Raw genomic sequence first — 17697 nt, 5'->3', positions numbered from 1 at the left:
TTCTGAAAAGCTGGGACAGGATTCACAAATTGCATTTTGTTGTACATAAAATGGTACTACAGTACTACCATGGTACTACTTTCCACAAAATACAATTTCAAACCTACGAGTAGAAATCTCCACCTTCTCCTCTTCTTTATTTTCTATGATGAGGTATTTGCATATGTAAGTGTTCTACTTAGGGGCTGATTTTGATGTCAGACGTACCTGATTACATTGATTCGGTACTGGGACCGGCCGACCTCCTGTCGGTGGTCCAAACCTGGCAATTACGTTGCGACTGAACAGTGTTCAGTCGCACTCTTATTCTTTACAATTGGAGCATGCATTCTGACTGGAATGCATGCTCTCATTGTAAAGAGAAGAGGTGCACTTCATCCCTGCACCCCGTGGCAGGCACCTCAAGGTGTCTGCCGCGGGTACAGGTATCCACCGTGCAGCCATGGGGGCCCTAATGGGGGCCCGAAAGTCGGCTTCCAACAGCCTTTCTGTGTTGGAAAGGTTTGCTCAGAAAGGCTGTCTGCATTTGGCATTGTAATCCCTGAGGCGGAAAAAGCCACCCTTGGGATTACTGGAGGCTTTCCAAATGGCAGAGTCGCTCTCAGAGCCTGTCAGAAGCTATTCGGAAATCCAGTTTGGCTTCCTTTTTGACAGACTCCACCCTAATGGGCCGGAGCCATTTCCTACGGCATTGACATCGGCCCCTTAGTAGTATATTTGTGAGAAGGACCATGGTGAGGTAATATGAAATATCTACTACTAAATGGGAGGAGCAAGACATAGGTGAGGGACGTGCCAATACCAGCACTGGCCCACAAAACAGTAAACTCATTTCTATCCATTACCTAGACTTATAAATTTACTGTTTGCTGTTCTAAAGATGACAAAACAGTACTAAATGTACTGCAGCCTAGTCTTGAAGTAAGTTTAGCACCACACAAGGTCACCCACAGGTACTGCAACACATACCCATTGAAAATAATGAAGCTGGGGACTTAATATAATACTCAAAATTAAATAGTGTTGAAATAATAAAATGATGTCAACTTTCAAATAAAATGTTATAAAAATGTTAAAACATAATTAATGGAAAAAATAAATAATTTATTGAAAGTAAATTGTAATTTACATTAAACACAACTTTTAATTACATTTTCTACATAGCAATTAAAATACAATTGTTTTTTATCTTGTCTAAAAATTAACATTTGTAAAATAAATGTATATATTTAAAGCATTTGGTAAGCATTTATTTTGAAGAAATATGTTGCAGTAAAAGAAATAAATTATTGTTTGAAAAAAAGTATAAAATATAATCCTTTTCTCTATTTTTTCCTGTATTGTGGTCTCCACTATGATGGCAAAGATCTCCACCTTGGTAGCGGAAAGGTAGAGTTCTCTGACTATGTGTGAATAGCTACAAGTAGTAACTTTACACTTGTAAATTTGACTCCACCCTGTGGTTTTGGGCTCAGACAAGGTGACAGACAAAAGTAGTATATTTAATCCAAATTATGTGAGTAAGTATACACATGTATATGCACTCATGTATAAATTTACCTTCATGAATAGACTCCCTAATGTGCTTGTTGGTATCATATCCTGAATGTGTTACTGGCCACATCAGCATTATGACATCCGGTGGAACACTAATGATCTCATTTGTTTCTGAATGCAGCTGTGATTTCTTGGTGAAACTAAGGGGGGGGGGGGTACTGGAGTGTTTGAAACCATGATTACTGTTGGACAAGTAGTTCGTCAGGTCTGGAGGGACTCTCATAGACCTTCTCATATTTCCTGTTGATTGGTTGCGTAGTTCCCATTAAGCAGTAGCAACTGCGCTTTTAACTTAGGTTGGTGCTAGACTGATCCCATGCACACCTGCAGGATATGTAGACCTCTGGACCAGCTAGCTCAGAGTACCACTGTTAGCCTCTTAGAAAGGGAGCAAACACTTCTGCCAACTACTTAGCATGACAACCCTGTTCCCTCAGTAACTGTGGTGTCAGACCTAGGACTTTTTCCTCAGACACTCGTGCTCTCTTTTGCTCAGAGAAATATACAAAGAATACATGAAGGAATGTCTTTCAATATTTATTGAACCATAGTGATTCTTGTATAGAAAACATGTGCTGCAATGATTAATAGACAGAAGCAGACAAAAGGTATAATGAGTGTCAAAACAGTGAATAAAACAAAGAGTTCCACCATCTTGTTGAGACAATTTATATATATGCATGCATATACAGTAGTATAGGAATATAGCATACTAATACTATGAAAACCCTGACCTACATGTCTAGGGTGCCATGGTATGGTCTGCCAAAAAAAACCCTTCTTGATGATCTAACCCCTTTGCCTGGTGTGTAAGAATATAGGACACCGTCTTGGCCACAAACTAGCCACATCTCACGGAGATGTTAGTCAGCTGCTAGGCAAAAAACATCAGCAGACAGGGCCCCTCAAATTCACCAGAAGTGTCTCATCTGATTGTATTTGGAAAACAAGTATATATATATAAAAGGGCATCCTTTGCTTGGGCCAAGATTGTGATCAGGCTGCCATTGTTTGCATTCCACAGGCAGCTGTGTAACTATATTTATGTAATTGCAAGCACATGTGTATTAACTATGGGCCGAAAATCCATTCCGCTCGCGGAATTTGTGGATTTCTCGCGAAATTGCCGAAAAATCCGCATGCCCGAGTTGTTGCAGTTCAAATTCAGTAACGTTTAATCAGCCCAAGGAATTTGTGAGCACGGTCGAGGCTGGGCAAGTGTGCTTTATCCCCATATCTGCGAGGGAGGTCTTTGCATCCATGAGTTTCTCAAGCACCATCCCTCTGTAGTTCCTGTGACCAGGAGGCTGCTTTCTCCTCATCTGCTGCTCTGCTCGGACTCTGACCCTTTATAAACAAGAAGCATGCGAACTCGCATAGAAGTCCCGTCCGTTTGTCCCCGCCCACCACACACTAGTGGTATGAAACGTCCCCCCGTCCCTGGACAGGCATCTGGGGAGCCGCTGCAGGACAGAGGTGAGTGGGGCTTGAAGGCTTCAACTCTGCCCGGAGTCTAATTAACTCATGGTGGGGTGCGGGGCAGGTGCCCCCGGGAGGGGTGGGGGTCCTACCCTGGAGATGCTGACCTGGCAGGGGCAGGCCCCCCCTGGGAGGGGTGTGGGTCCTGCCCTGGAGACGCTGGCCTGGCGGGGGCAGCCGCTGCTCCAGGCTGACTCACAACTCTTTATTGAAGTGAGAAGTGCTTCTTTGGAGTGGTTTTCCTCCCGTGTTGCGTGTGGTCCTCGGTGTCAAGCAGGGTCAGGCCCTCCCTCCAGATGGAATCCAAGAGCTCTACCCCCCAGACTCCCTGGACACTACGCACTGTAGCCCTCGCAGCGCTTCTGCGCCTGGCAGAGTCAGCACTCAGGAGTCTGCGCCCAGAGCAGAGGGGCAGTGTTGCCTCTGATCTCCTCTCCCCCCACCCACATCTTGAACCCCTGCACCCTCAGTGCTGCCTGAGGCCATCCAAGCACCCCCCTGCAGCAGGGGGCACCCAGGACTCTGCACCCAAACCATGGGGACCCTCACTGCTGCATGAGACTGTCTGGGCACACAGCTCCTGGCAGGGAAGGGCCCTTCACTCAGGGGCAGTGTAAATGAAGCAGGTTCCCGAGTTGAAGCTCAAATTCAGTAACATAGTAATCAACCCCAAAAATTTTAGTGAGCAAGGTCGAGGAGGGGCAAGTGTACGTTATCCCCATATCTGCAGTCGAAAATTAGCTCTAATCCTTGAGGGAGGTCTTTGCATCCATGAGTTTCTCAAGCGCCATCCCCCTGTAGTTCCTGTGACCAGGAGGCTGCTTTCTCCTCATCAGCTGCTCTGCTCGGTCTCTGACCCTTTATAAACAAGAGGCATGTGAACTCGCATTGAACCCCGCCTGTTTGGCCCCTCCCACCACACAATAGCAGTATGAAACATCTTCCCGCCCTTTCCCCACTATGATGGTCAGCTCACTCAAGGGACCTCGGCGCCTTTTGGCGCGGTGGCAAAGTTACAGGCACACACGGTCACTGGAGGCAAATCTTCTGTCCCTTTACGCAGCTGCAGTGTAGGAAAAGAATTATACATTTACCCAACGAGCTAGCACTTACTGATTAGCCAGTGGAAAGTAGAAACAGTACCATTTGTGCAAATCCGCGAGTTTGCATTTTTTTTGCCATTTCGCGCAATTTCGCGAACTGCAGATCCGCAAAATTCACCCATACTTAATGTGTATCACGTACATGAGGGCCTTGCACATAATGCAAAGGTAGTGTGATAGTATTCTCACCAAGGGCCCGATGTAGGTGGCTAATTACCGGTCAGTAAACACGAAATTCGGTAAATTTCAGGCTTACCGACCGGTATTGAGCCATTTCCGATGTAGGTGATGATTCGGTAAATACAGAATCGGTATTTACCGATTCTGTATTTACCGAATCATTATTTACTGATTCAGTATTTACCGAATCGGTAAATGGGATGTAGGAAGCACATTTAAGAGTGCTTATGTGCTTTAAGGATTCGGTATTTACCACCAACTACAAGTTGGTGGTAAATATCGAAAACCTTTACAAAAGCAATTTTGTGCTTTTGTAACAGTGCCATGTGGCACACATACATGCCCTTAGGGCATGTATGTGTGCCACATGTGCACACATGCACGATTCAGGGGTGCAACAGGATGTCAATGTGACACCCTGCCACCCTTGAATATGTGCCCCCTATTACCAATTCGGTATTTACCGAATCGGTAATAGTGAATGGCTTCCCATTCATTCCTATGTGCCTCCAGTCCCATAGGAATGAATGGGAATTACCAAATCGGTAAATGCCGATTCTTAAATACTAAATCTTACCGATTCAGTAAACTTTACGGATTTTTTTCCTAGATAGCCTTTACCGATTCTACAATACCGAATCTGTAAAATTTGTATTTTAGAATCGGTAAATGTAGATTACCTACACATGGCCCAAAGTTCTTTGTGTCAGCTAGGTCGGTGTTTCTTGGAAACTAACCCAAGTGTTACAAATGCAAATGTGTGTCAAAATGTATTCTGAGAATGGGAAGGTAACTTTAGAAAGGAACTGAGTACATGTAACTTGGCACTATTTCCTACCAGGCCTAACTCAGGCACATGACACCCACTCATTGTACATAGTACATAGTACTAAAGCATCTAATCCCATTTCTAAAATACATCATCATCAAAAAGTGTATATGATAAAAGGATGATAAAATGTCATTAGAAATCAGGTCACTCATGCAATTTGTATGCCCAAAGCATAAAGAAAGCCAATAGCTATTAAAAAGATTGAAGCAAGAAAAAGTAAGTCAATTTAAAAGGAGTTTAGTAGTTACAGAACAGGACAAATAAATGTTCTTACGACACAGAGAGCCAGATGTTTACATGTTCTCAGTAAGAAACTCCCCAATGAGGAAAAAAGAGTCTAAGAGAAATTTAAAGACCTGCGCGGATGACTCCCCAAGCCATATACAATAGCAACAAAAAATCTGCGGGTCTCAAAAAGAGAACATGTATATAGACAGCCATAGGGGCTATACATACCCCAAAGGAGCACACTGAAAGAGGAGTCTCAATTAAGAAGGATGGAATCCCATCACCCACCTAGGTGTCATGCTTCATCATTTGGGATCTCCTCTTGGCTGCACACTAGTGCAACCAAGGAGCTACACTCCTTGCTAGTGTAAAGGAGGAGCTCGCGGATGTTTCGATATAATCCAAGAATAGATCACCTAAGATCGATGAAGCATAAGGCAGTGTGGTGATAAAATGTAGTTCAGTGTATGTGATACGTGAATTTAAAATTGACTACCAGGAAAGAAAAATAGTTAGTGGGTATCCCATGGTGTCAAGGTTTAAAAAGCAGTTTAAGCGCTATCTGAAAAAAAGTGCGAACGCGCCAATGAAGAGGTCTACATGTTTCAGCCAACCTATATCTTATATTAAGCGTGGCTTTCTTCAGGACCAAGTAATAACTACTGCACTGTAATTATTGTGAAAAGCAAAGAAATGACACAAACTGTGTAGAATGATACAACCTTATACCTGTTTAATACTTTTATGTAGCCACTACTGGTATAACTGTTGCACTCCTATTGAAAGAGAAGAAGGGTTCAAATGTACACACTACCCCTAAATATATATAATTAATCATTTCACAACAATCTAGAAATGTTAAAGTCCTCCGATTGAATGTACAAGGACATATTGTCAATCACCTTACCTGTATCAAATGGCGGTGGGGGGGGTACCCACCACTCCATGCAACGACTCAGGGTGTGAGGCAACGCTCTGTGAAGGGAAAAAGAAAAAATAAGATAAAACTAAACCTACATTGAATATAGGTTTGTTTTGAAGAAAAGAGAGCTATCATTACGACACCTCTTAAAGTACTTTCAAATTCAAATATGGGTTTGTCAGCAGCACCACCCTGTTAGTGTATACGGAGAGGTGCTTGGTGTATTTAAGAAGATGACAGTCAAATGCAATCTGCCCACTCCTAATAAACCGCAAATCCCTCTGGCATTAAATGGACCCATGTGCAACACATATATCAAACAAAGCTCATAGGAAATATGTGAGCACAACATACAAGCAGGAACAGTGATAAAACACTAAACTCTACTATATCTAGAAAATTCATCTTATGAGACAAAGGAACAAGACAAGGACTTCAGCAGTTACAAAGAGTGGTTCAAAAGAGTAAGAGGGCATCCACACAACAGCCATTGTGCTTACCTAATCCGTCGTGACCCCGGGCCAACTTCTCAGTATTGCCAGCGGTAGTGGCCTAGAAACGGCGCGAGTTTAAATGCACTCCAACAACTTCCGCTAACCGGCCACCCCTGATGGGAAACGAAGTCGAAAGGACACCATTCGGAATGCTTAACCACGTGACCAATGGCGCGGCTTGGTGACGCACACCATGGTCATGGAGAACTACTCAAACCTGATGAAAACCTAGGAAATGTAGTCTAACTTCTAAAGCTAGCGTAATTTAAAAAACAAAATCGGCTAGTACCTCTTATTTTATTGTGCCCCCAAACTACAAATTGCTATAGTACCTCCTAGCTAATTTAGCCAAATGCAGGTGAAAGCTAACTACATCACACGTTGTAAAATGCCAGCATGCGCCTATACTGAAAAAGTCATAAATTGCCCAGCTCAATCAAGAAACAGCAGCATACCCTTCACCCCACCAGGTAGGTCGCTCCCCCTCCTCACATCACCGCCTGTGTGTCCCTGCCCCAGCTGCCACTGCTGAGGAAACCTGAGGCCCTCCACCACCCGCAGGCTACCACCTGCGCCTCATCCCTGGTGGCAACTGTTAGGACGTAGGTTTGTTCATCTTCCGCTGTATTGTTTTATTGTATTGCCAGTATTTCATATTTGTGTCTGTGACTGCTGTTGTTCTGTCTTCCCCCGCTGCCTGTTCGTGGTCCGTGCCTGTTTTCCTCCCTCTGTTTCCCTCGCTGTCCCTGTGTCTCTCAGCCTGGTTTTTCCTTCTGTACCCCTCGCTGCCCCCGGGTCTCTGCCCGGTTTTTCCTTCTGTACCCCGCGCTGCCCCCGTGTCTCTCAGCCCGGTTTTCCCTTCTGTTCCCCTCACTACCCTTGTGCCTCTCTGCCCATTTTTGCCTTCTGTTTCTCAGCTGCCCCTGTATTTCTGTGCCCTCTTGCCTTCTGTGACACTTGTTTTTCCTGTATTTCTGTGCCCTATTTGCCTTCTGTGCCACTTGTTTTTTCCCCTGTATTTCTGTGCCCTCTTGCCTTCAGTGACACTCGTTTTCCCTTGTTTTTTGTGCCCTTTTGCCTTCTGTTTCCTTAATTGTCCCTCACCGCCCCTGCCGCTGCGTCCCCTGCGGCCCCGCTCCCCTGACTGCCCACTCACTGCCCCGCCTCCCAACTGCTCCTCCCTCCCCATATATGCCAGCCGCTGCACCTAAGGCAAGCCCGTCTGCACCTGACCGCGCCTGTACCGCGCCCAGCGCCAGAACCCCTGGCCCCCGCACCCACCATGATGACTACCACCACTACGACGCCAGCACTCTGCACGCTCTCAACTCTGGACAAACCCACACCTGCTTCAAGGCTGCCCCAAAACGCACACATGGTCCCTTCACCTGCCAGAACTGCAGCTACACCAGCCTCAGACCGGACGAACCACCCACCAAGAAAGACCCCGACCACCTCCGATGCATACTACTGAACACCCGCTCCGCACGCAAACACGCCCTCGAGCTCTGGGACCTGCTCAACACCCTCATACGTCACCTTCCTGACAGAGACCTGGTTCAACCACTCCTCCGCACCCGACATCGCCACAGCCATCCCAGACGGCTACAAGATCACCCGCATAGACCGCACCAAGGGAGTCAAAGGAGGAATAGCCATCATCCACAAGAACAGCATCAGGGTCTCGACTAGCACTGACGACGTGTTCAGCACCGTCGAACACATGCACTTCCAGATCCACACAGACCCTAACTCCACCCTCAGAAGCACCCTCGTCTACCGACCCCCCGGACCCTGTCCCCATTTCAGCGACTCCATCGCCGACTTCATCAGCACGCACGCCTTGACCTCCCCCAACTACATCCTCCTCGGTGACCTGAACTTTCACCTGGAGAACAACAACGATAACAACTCCATAACTCTGATCGATAACCTCGCCAACCTCGGACTGAAGCAATTCGCCACAACGCCCACCCACTCCGCCGGCCACACGCTCGATCCTGTCTTCTCCTCAAGCCTGCACGTCTCCGTCAGCCACACCACCGAACTCCTCTGGACCGACCACCGCTGCATCCACTTCGGCTTCCAGAAACGCACCACACACCACGGCACCCAACAGATCCCAGTCGCCGCTGGATCAAAATCACCGAAGACCAACTACATGCAAACCTCGCTCTAACCCTACCCACCGAACCCTACAACACTGACCACGCTGCCCATAGCCACAGATGCTGGATCGCGGACAATCTTTTGGATCCTGTTAGACTGGGTGCTGAATGTATTAACAAAAGTGAGTCTGGTAAGAGGCGGGTTTAGCGCTGTGAGTTCTATGAGAGCTTCCCGGTTGTTATTTGAGGCTCTCTTGTATGATCGGCGTATCAACCTCTTAGGAAATGTCCTGACTCGCAGATTTTGAGAGAGCACATTGGCATGTTTTCTGAAATCATCAGTAGTCAAGCAATTCCTTAGGAGGCGAAGGAGCTGTCCAAATCGAAGCTCCTCGCGTAAGGATTTAGGGTGGAAACGGTTGAATGTCAACAGTGAGTTCCTTGCCATCGACTTGGTATAAAGTTTGCTTTCTAAACCTCTAGCTGATGGAAAGATGCGTAAGTCTGCTCGATTGAGCTGGGCAATTTATGACTTTTTGGGTGTTGTCCCAAGTTAATAAGTATAGGCACGAGCGCAGGCTGGCATTTTACACCGCGTGATGTAGTTACCTTTCACCTGCATTTGGCTACATTAGCTAGGAGGTACAATAGCAACTTGTAGTTTGGGGACACAATAAATTAAGAGGTACTAGCCGACTACATTTCCTAGGTTTCCATCAGGTTTGAGAAGTTCTCCATGACCATGGTGTGCGTCACCAAGCCGCGCCATTGGTCACGTGGTTAAGAATTCCGAATGGTGTCCTTTCAACTTCGTTTCCCATCAGGTGTGGCCGGTGGCGTGTATTTAAACCTGCGCCGTTTCTTGGCCACTACTGCTGGCAATACTCAGATGTTGGCCCAGGGTCACGACAGATTAGGTAAGTGCAACTGCTGTTGCGTGGATGCCCTCTTACTATTTTTAACCCCTCTTTTTAACTGCTGAAGTCCTTTGCTTGTTCCTCTGTCTCATAAGACAAATTTTCTAGATATAGTAGAGTTTCATTTTCATCACTGTCCCGGCTTGTTTTTGTGCTCACATATTTCCTATGTGCTTTGTTTGATATATGTGTTGCACTTGGTTCCATTTACTGCCAGAGGGTTTTGCGGTTTATTAGGAGTGGGCAGATTGCATTTGACTGTCATCTTCTTAAATACACCAAGCAGCTCTCCGTATACACTAACAGGATGGTGCTGCTGACAAACCCATATTTGAATTTGAAAGTACTTTAAGAGGTGTCGTAATGATAGCCCTCTTTTCTTCAAAACAAACCTATATTCAATGTAGATTTAGTTTTTTCTTCTTTTATCCTTTTCCCTTCACAGAGCATTGCCTCATACCCCGAGCCGTTGCCAGGAGCGGTGGGTACTCTCCCGATTTGATACAGGTAAAGTGATTGTCAATATGTCCTTGTACAATTGGAGGACTTTAACATGTCTAGATTGTTGTGAAATGTTTAATTATATATATGTAGGCGTAACATGTACATTTGAACCTGTCTTTTCTTTCAACAGGAGTACAACACCTATACCGGTAGTGGCTACATAAACGTATTACACAGGTATAAGGTTGTATCGTTCTACACAGTTTGTGTAATTTCTTTGCTTTTCACAATAATTACAGTGCAATAGTTATTACTTGGTCCTGAAGAAAGCTACACTTAGTGTAAGATATAGGTCGGCTGAAACATGTAGACCTCTTCATTGGCGTGTTCACACATTTTTTCAGATTGCGCTTCTACTAATGCTTCATCGATCTTAGGTGATCTATTCCTGGATTTTATCAAAACATCCGCGAGCTCCTCATTTACACTAGCAAGGAGTGGTAGCTCCTTGGTTGCATTAGAGTGCAGGCAAGATGAGATCCCAAATGATGAAGCATGCCACCTCGGTGGGTGATGGGATTCCATCCTCTTAATTGAGACTCCTCTTTCACTGTGTTCCTTCAGGGTATGTACAGCCTCTACATCTATCTTTATATATTTTCTCTTTGTGAGACCCGCAGATTTTTTGATGCTATTACATGTTCTCAGTGTCCGCAGCTGATGTTCCCAGAAGTACACCTTTGAGCAAATTGATGGAGCAAATATGTTCACATCCACTCCCTACAGCAGCAGCTGATGGAGCAAATAAAGTAAATTGATGTTTTGGTGAAACAGAGCCTTGAGTCAAAACACTAGGTACTGAGGCATAGAAAGGAAGCTCATGGAATGTGGATAGAAGCTCAGGTATCTGCAGAGGACAGCTCACAGATGGGCCTTCAGTGGGTCAATCAGTATGAATATGTCCGCAGAGTCAAACAATTGCGACCCCAAGCACAAGTCCAGGGCACACTCGTTAATGCACAAGAGACAGCAAATCACAGGCTATACACAATGAAGTCATACCTTCTGGAAGACAGTAACCAATACTCATCCAGTTCTTGAATCAACGGTGTGCCAAAGAAATGCACCATGCGTTCATAGCACAACAGGGCGTGAGGCAGTGCCAGCTCCATTTGATCTCGAACTGGAACATCCATTGAAGTGCAAAAATAATAATAGCAATATCCATGCAACTAGGATCACGACCAGTGGAAGATCTCCAAGGATGCTTCTGAGGATGGAATGAATGAATGATGGAATAACTCAAAACATCATCTGGGAGGTACTGACCAACCCAGAGCCAATGCTCCTGGGAAATCCTACAATTCTAGTCATACTAGACATGTTATCAATACAATGGACCAGCGCCCCAAAATGTTGTGGGGATTTTTATGGAGTAGAGCCTGTATCACAGAAGAGGAACACGCACACCTGAAGATCAAACATCTCCTTTTAAGACCACATCTTTTTCAAACATGAAGGCTTTCAGTTTCCTCAGAGCATCAAAGTGCACATTGGTAAGATTAATTGAAGGCCACAATGTAGCCTCCCTAACTACATGGGTAAGCAGAAACAGGACTTGTGTGCAACACGTTACAATGAAAGATATCATCAGCACATATGCTACCCCAGGCTTCATCCCACAACAACCTTGACTGTTCAATATCAGGTAACTCCCATTTAAGAGTAATCTGAAAGTCGGACATATCATGGCCGCCATAGGTCCTTTCAAGAAGCAAGACAGGTTTGTTACAGATGTATTACATGCCCGTGCAACTAAACGTCCTGGCGTACTAGGGACCCACTTAAAGCATTCTCACAGACTGAGCCACTGAGAAAGACTTCAGTATCCTTATTCTGGCCCTGGAATATGAAAGGAAGTTCCCATTGTTCATGTATGAAGAATTCACCTAACGCTTTATATCTTCCCGCTTGATGGTGTTGTTGACAGTACTGAAAGTGGAAAGTCGAGATTGCCAGTGTAATTTACTCAAGAAATTATCCCATTCAATGATGCTATCTCCGCAATGGTAAAAGGTAATTTCTCAAGCCTTTCAATGTGTAACATTGTATTATTTGCATCTTTCTGTGCCATAGCTACCTGCTGTTCCTAAAGGTGGTATTATGAGAACAGACCAGTGATGTTAATATGTCACCACTGCACATGGCCAGAACGCAATGTCTGTATTGCCCAGCTTAACAACAGAATTTACCTAAGTTGGGACTGCCCATGCTGTAATGCAGACAAGTCTAGATGGAGCAGATTTATTGTAGATAAGACAATGCCACCCAAAGAATACATTTTAGATAATAAGGTAGTCATATCATTGCTACTACTGCAAGAACCTGTTCTAAGTTGGCCTTGTCAATTTCACGCAGCCTTTCAGACACTTCTTGTTGAGCTATTTTCAATCTCTCAATATAGACAGCATAAAAGAAGTTATTTTCAAGTGGCTTCCGAGGACCCATTAAAAACTCTTGTAAATCCAGATCAGACAGAAGGGGCAAGTGCTGTTGTACCTGAGACAGTGTCGAGGTTTTTAGCCAATTAAATCACAACTTCCCAACACTGTAAGTTATTACCATGCCCAAATATTCACTTTACACATATCGCAAGTCAGGCCTGTTGGCTATAAATCCTTTGATGTTACCTAGGAATATATTCTGACATGTGTTAGTATATAGTGGCCATACTAACCATCCTTTCCAATTGGAATCTGATGAGTTATGTCTACTATTACACAGCATAGTATAAATAGTGTTTTCATCATATGGTGTAAACTGCTGCCAGTTGTCAAATCATGTAAAAGTGGGAACCCTTGGTGCATTCAAATCTTCTATCTTGGCTAATCCAAGACACGGTGTCTGTTGCACAGTTTTGTTCAGGAAAATCATCTGCTGAGGTGTTAAACAGACTATGAATAAAAGTCTCTGGTCCTAGCCAATCTTTAGTCTGCCAGATAGATTTTACAATGACTATATCCCTCCAAAGGTACAGAGAGTTGAGAAAGGAAAGAGGCACAATAAATCAACTTAGGGTCAGTTAAAATATTTTTATTTGTAGGTGATCATGAAAGCCTATAATAAAATGAGACTGGGTCAGGGACAGGTGAACTCCCCTTGGTGATGTAGGGCAATGTTCCCATTGTGTAAAGTTAAATACTTGACGAGGTGTACTCTCCTTGTGTGAAGAATGTTGACTATAATGTTGAAAACAGAGTATCCCATCAAAATTAGCTGCACCATCAAAAGACTCATTGGAAGAAAGCACAGTGGAATATTCTAAATCCTCTAACATTTCATATATTGTATCAATGTCCCAATCATCAGAAATAGTACTGGGGGTGATAATGTCATTCAAAACCATTTTAAACAAATGTAGAATTTGAAATAGTTCAGTGGGACCATACACATCAAACAATTCCCTGTACCATACAATTTCATCCAGAACTGGAACAGCTGAAATGTTCACCAGGGACAAGTCTCTTTGCTCCTGATGTAATAGTGCATGTAGTTTCAGAACCAAATTCACGGTGTGTACTGCAGAGCATTCTCGGACAAAGTGTCTTTTCAGGAAAAGAAAGAACACAGTCACAAAACCTATCCAAAGGACTAGGAAATATAATGCAATTGTAACCCAAAACTGACACCATGGAGAAACAAAGTATTTTCTATTCATCCAAAGATAGAAGACACACACCTTTAGTTCCGAATGCAGAGGTGGTAGGGGGCAGTTGAACCTCTGATGCGCCGGAAGAGAACTAATCAAAGTCGATGAAGTATACAGACTCCGTCTGGTCTATCTTGTGCATCTCAGCAGGCTGATTCGAAGTAGATTTGAATTTAAATTTGAATTTAAAAGTACTTTTAGAGCGCACGTATACCAGCGGTTTCTTGGCGCTATAACTAACGGGCTCTGAGGTTACAGACAAGGAGGGCAGAGGGAGAATTTATTCAAAGGACTTTGTGAATAGGTGGGTTTTAAGACATTTACGGAATTGTGGGTAGAGGGTAATGGAACGAAGTTCAAGGGGATGGGAATTCCAGAGGGTGGGGGCAAGGACAGCGAATTTAGAGCCTCCCCATTTCTTTCTCCGGAAGCGTGGGATGGTAAGGAAGGACTGGGAAGAGGAGCGGAGATCCCTGGTGGGAACGTATAGGACGATCTCGGAGGAGATGAACGCTGGCGCCATGCCAAGTCGGGCCAGGAAAGTAATGGATGCGAGCTTGAATTGGATTCTAGCTCGTACGGGAAGCCAGTGTAGGGATTTCAGAAGAGGGGTAGAGTGGTGAAATTTAGGGAGATTGAAGGCCAGGCGGGCCACCTGGTTTTGTATCTGTTGTAGGCGACGCAGACTGTATGCAGGAATACCGGCATACAGGGCGTTACCATAGTCCAGGCGGGACACCACCATGGCCAGGATGATAAGTTTGAGGGCAGAAAAGGTAAAGAAATGAGACACCCTGCGAATAGTGCGTAGTGAAAGGAAAGAAGAGGATACCACGGAGCTGACCTGGGAGTGAAGGGTGAGTTGAGAATTGAGTTTTATACCTAGTGTTTTGACTGAGGGAGAGGGAACAGGAGAAGGACCGAGAGAGGGGGGCCAAAAGAGGGAGGACCAGGGGCTGGATGAACCACCCGTCAACACCAGCTCGGTTTTGTCAGGGTTGAGTTTGAGGTGGTTGTGGTTCATCCAGTCCCTGATATGGAGCATCACAGTTTGAAAGTTTAGGACGGCAGAGGGAGAAGAGAGATTGAAGACCAGCTGGAGGTCGTCCACGTAATTGAATACGGCGACCTCCATCTGTTGAAGAGAGAAAATCAGGGGAGCAATATACAGATTGAACAAGAGGGGAGAAAGAGAAGAGCCTTGGGGAACCCCGCACTGAACTCTCCGGACGTCCGCCGTGAAGTCACCCAGGCGAACGGCCTGGGTGCGGTCGCTCAGGAAGGAGGATAACCAGACCAGGGCAGTCCCTCCGATCCCCGCCGCCTTGACACGGGAGAGAAGAATGGTATAATCCACCGTATCAAAGGCGGCTGAGAGATCAAGGAGCACAAGGGCCTGGTGCTGATTAGTATCCAAACCCTCCCTGAGGGTGTCCAGGACCGACATGACGACGGACTCCGTAGAGTGTGCGGGCGGAATCCAGCTTGACGGGGGGCAAGAGCTCCATACTTCTCCACAAAGGAGCTCAGGGCGCTGGTGACGTGGCGCTCGAGCACCTTGGCCAAAAATGGCAGGAGGGAGATGGGGCGGAAATTGGCGGGGACAGAGGGGTCTGCCCAGGTTTTTTCAAAATGGGCACAATTACCGCAGATTTCAAGGAGTTAGGAACTATGCCATGAGCTAGAGAGCTGTTAAGGAGGTGAAGGGGGGGGTCTGGGCAAGAGACAAAGATATGACGGAGAATGTGAGCGGGGCAGGGGTCGAGCGGAGAGCCAGATTTGATCAAGGGCACCAAGGAGGTCAAGCTTTCCATAGTGATAGGGGGAAGGGTGGTGAATACGCCCTTGGGGGAGGGACAATGAGGATCAACAAAAGATAAGGAAGGAGAAGGGATGTTGGCCTTGATGGTGGTAATTTTGTCAATAAAATAATTATTGAGAGAAAAGCAGAGTTCTTCGGACGGGGCTGGTTTGAGAGTGGTTCTGTCCGAGAACGCCAGGTTGTGAACGATGGTAAAAATCTCCTTGGACTGGTTCTCCGCGGCTAGGATTTTGGAGGAGAAGTATGATGTTTTAGCCCCCAAGATGTCTTTTTTATACTGGATGAGTGTGTTGGTGTATTCCAGTTTTAAAGCGGGGCAGTAGTTTCTCCTCCAAGCCCGCTCCGCGCGGCGAACTGTTAGTTTGGTGGCCTTAAGCTCTTCATTAAACCACCGGTTGGCGTCCTTATCGCATTTAGAAGTAATGCGTTTGAGCGGGGCAACAGAGTCGCGGCCGTGGGAGAGCCACTGATCTATGGCTTCAACCTGGGAGACGGTGGCAAGGCCCTGAAGAGAAGGGAGAGAGGAGGTGAGGAGGGCAGAAAGATTCTCAAGGTTGACACGACCCCATGATCGGACCCAGGTGTTTTTGGGTCGGGGAAGCTTAATTGGGGGAAGAGTAGGAAGGAGAAATTAGATCAGGTGGTGGTCAGACCAAGAGCAAGGAGAAATAGAGAGTGATTGCACAGGGCAGTTCAGGGACCAAATCTGGTCAAGCGAGTGACCTTTAATGTGAGTGGGGGAGTGAACATGAGGTGTGAAATTAAGGGAGTGAAGGGTTTCAGAAAATTCCTTCGAGGATGGGCATTCGGCGAGGTCGGAGGGCCAAAAATTAAAATCGCCAAGGAGCAGGATGGAAGAATTGTTTACTGTAATGGTGGCCAGGACCTCCAAGAAGTCAGGGAGAAACTGTAGGGGGGACTGAGGGGGGCGATAGGTGAGAAAGCAAGTCAGGGGGGGAGAGGTGGAGACTGTGCGAATCACCAGAGATTCGGTGGTCGCGATGTTAGGCAGTGATAAAATTTGAAAAGGAAGATCGGTGCGTGCGATGACCGCCACGCCACCCCCGGCTCTACCTGATGGACAGTCCGGCCTGAGGGCATAATAGGTGGCCGGTAAGGTGGATAAAAGGGCGGGGAGGGAGTCATCGCAGAACCAAGTCTCAGTTAAGAAGAGAAGATAGGGGGAATGGAGATCCAGCAGGACCGAGAGCTCATGTGCATGAGCGACAGCGGACCGGGTGTTAAGGTAGAAGGCCGTAAAGGTTTTGGGGGTTGATAAGGGAACCGTGCTACCAGACGTGGAAGAGGAATCAACTATAAAAAGAGGAGGGGGAGGGGCGGTGGGGGGAGTTAGACCAAAGGAAGAAATGCGGGAGCAGATGGAGGCCGTGATAGGCCAAGGGCCCTGGAAGCTACGAAGTAGGTCCGGGGTATAGGTGATAAGTGGGGCAGAGTGACATGCCCCTAGTCCCGGCCAGTCACGGACGGGCGCAGACGGGCTTGCCTTAGGCGCGCCTTCGGCGCGCAATCGTCGCGCCCGCTGCGCTCGTCCGCTGCGCTTCCTACCAAGACACATGATTTATGGCAGTGGGACAGGATGTTGGAGGGGGCGTGGCCAACAGAGGGGCGTGTCTGTGGCGCGCCTCGCGCTCGAGAATGGCGGCAGAAAGAAGAGGGTCGTTGCAGCGTGTAGCGCTGTTTAAAAGATGCCAAGGAGTGCAGGTAGGAGGGGAGAGTTACAGGAACACAGTATCACAATCAAGTTTTAAAAATCAGAGTTATGCTTTCTCCCGGCTTTTCGCCTCAGGAGTCCAATCGCTAGTGAAGCGCCTGGCGTCTGCGCACACTATTTATACAATCTGGCGAGGGGGCGTGGCCAACAGAGGGGGCGTGTCTGTGGCA

The 17697-nt window shown here is 46.3% G+C and overlaps 1 protein-coding gene across 1 annotated transcript in view; it reads right to left on the bottom strand.

Annotated features, from left to right (window-relative positions):
- LOC144797872 (extracellular calcium-sensing receptor-like) overlaps positions 1–17697 on the bottom strand; it is an 87245-nt gene that overhangs the window by 22926 nt on the left and 46622 nt on the right. The window lies entirely within an intron of this gene.

Source organism: Lissotriton helveticus, chromosome 12 (assembly GCF_964261635.1).
Source record: "Lissotriton helveticus chromosome 12, aLisHel1.1, whole genome shotgun sequence".
Taxonomy (NCBI): domain Eukaryota; kingdom Metazoa; phylum Chordata; class Amphibia; order Caudata; family Salamandridae; genus Lissotriton; species Lissotriton helveticus.
The sequence above is the reverse complement of the archived record's forward strand: the minus strand, read 5'-3'. Positions and strand labels throughout refer to the sequence as shown.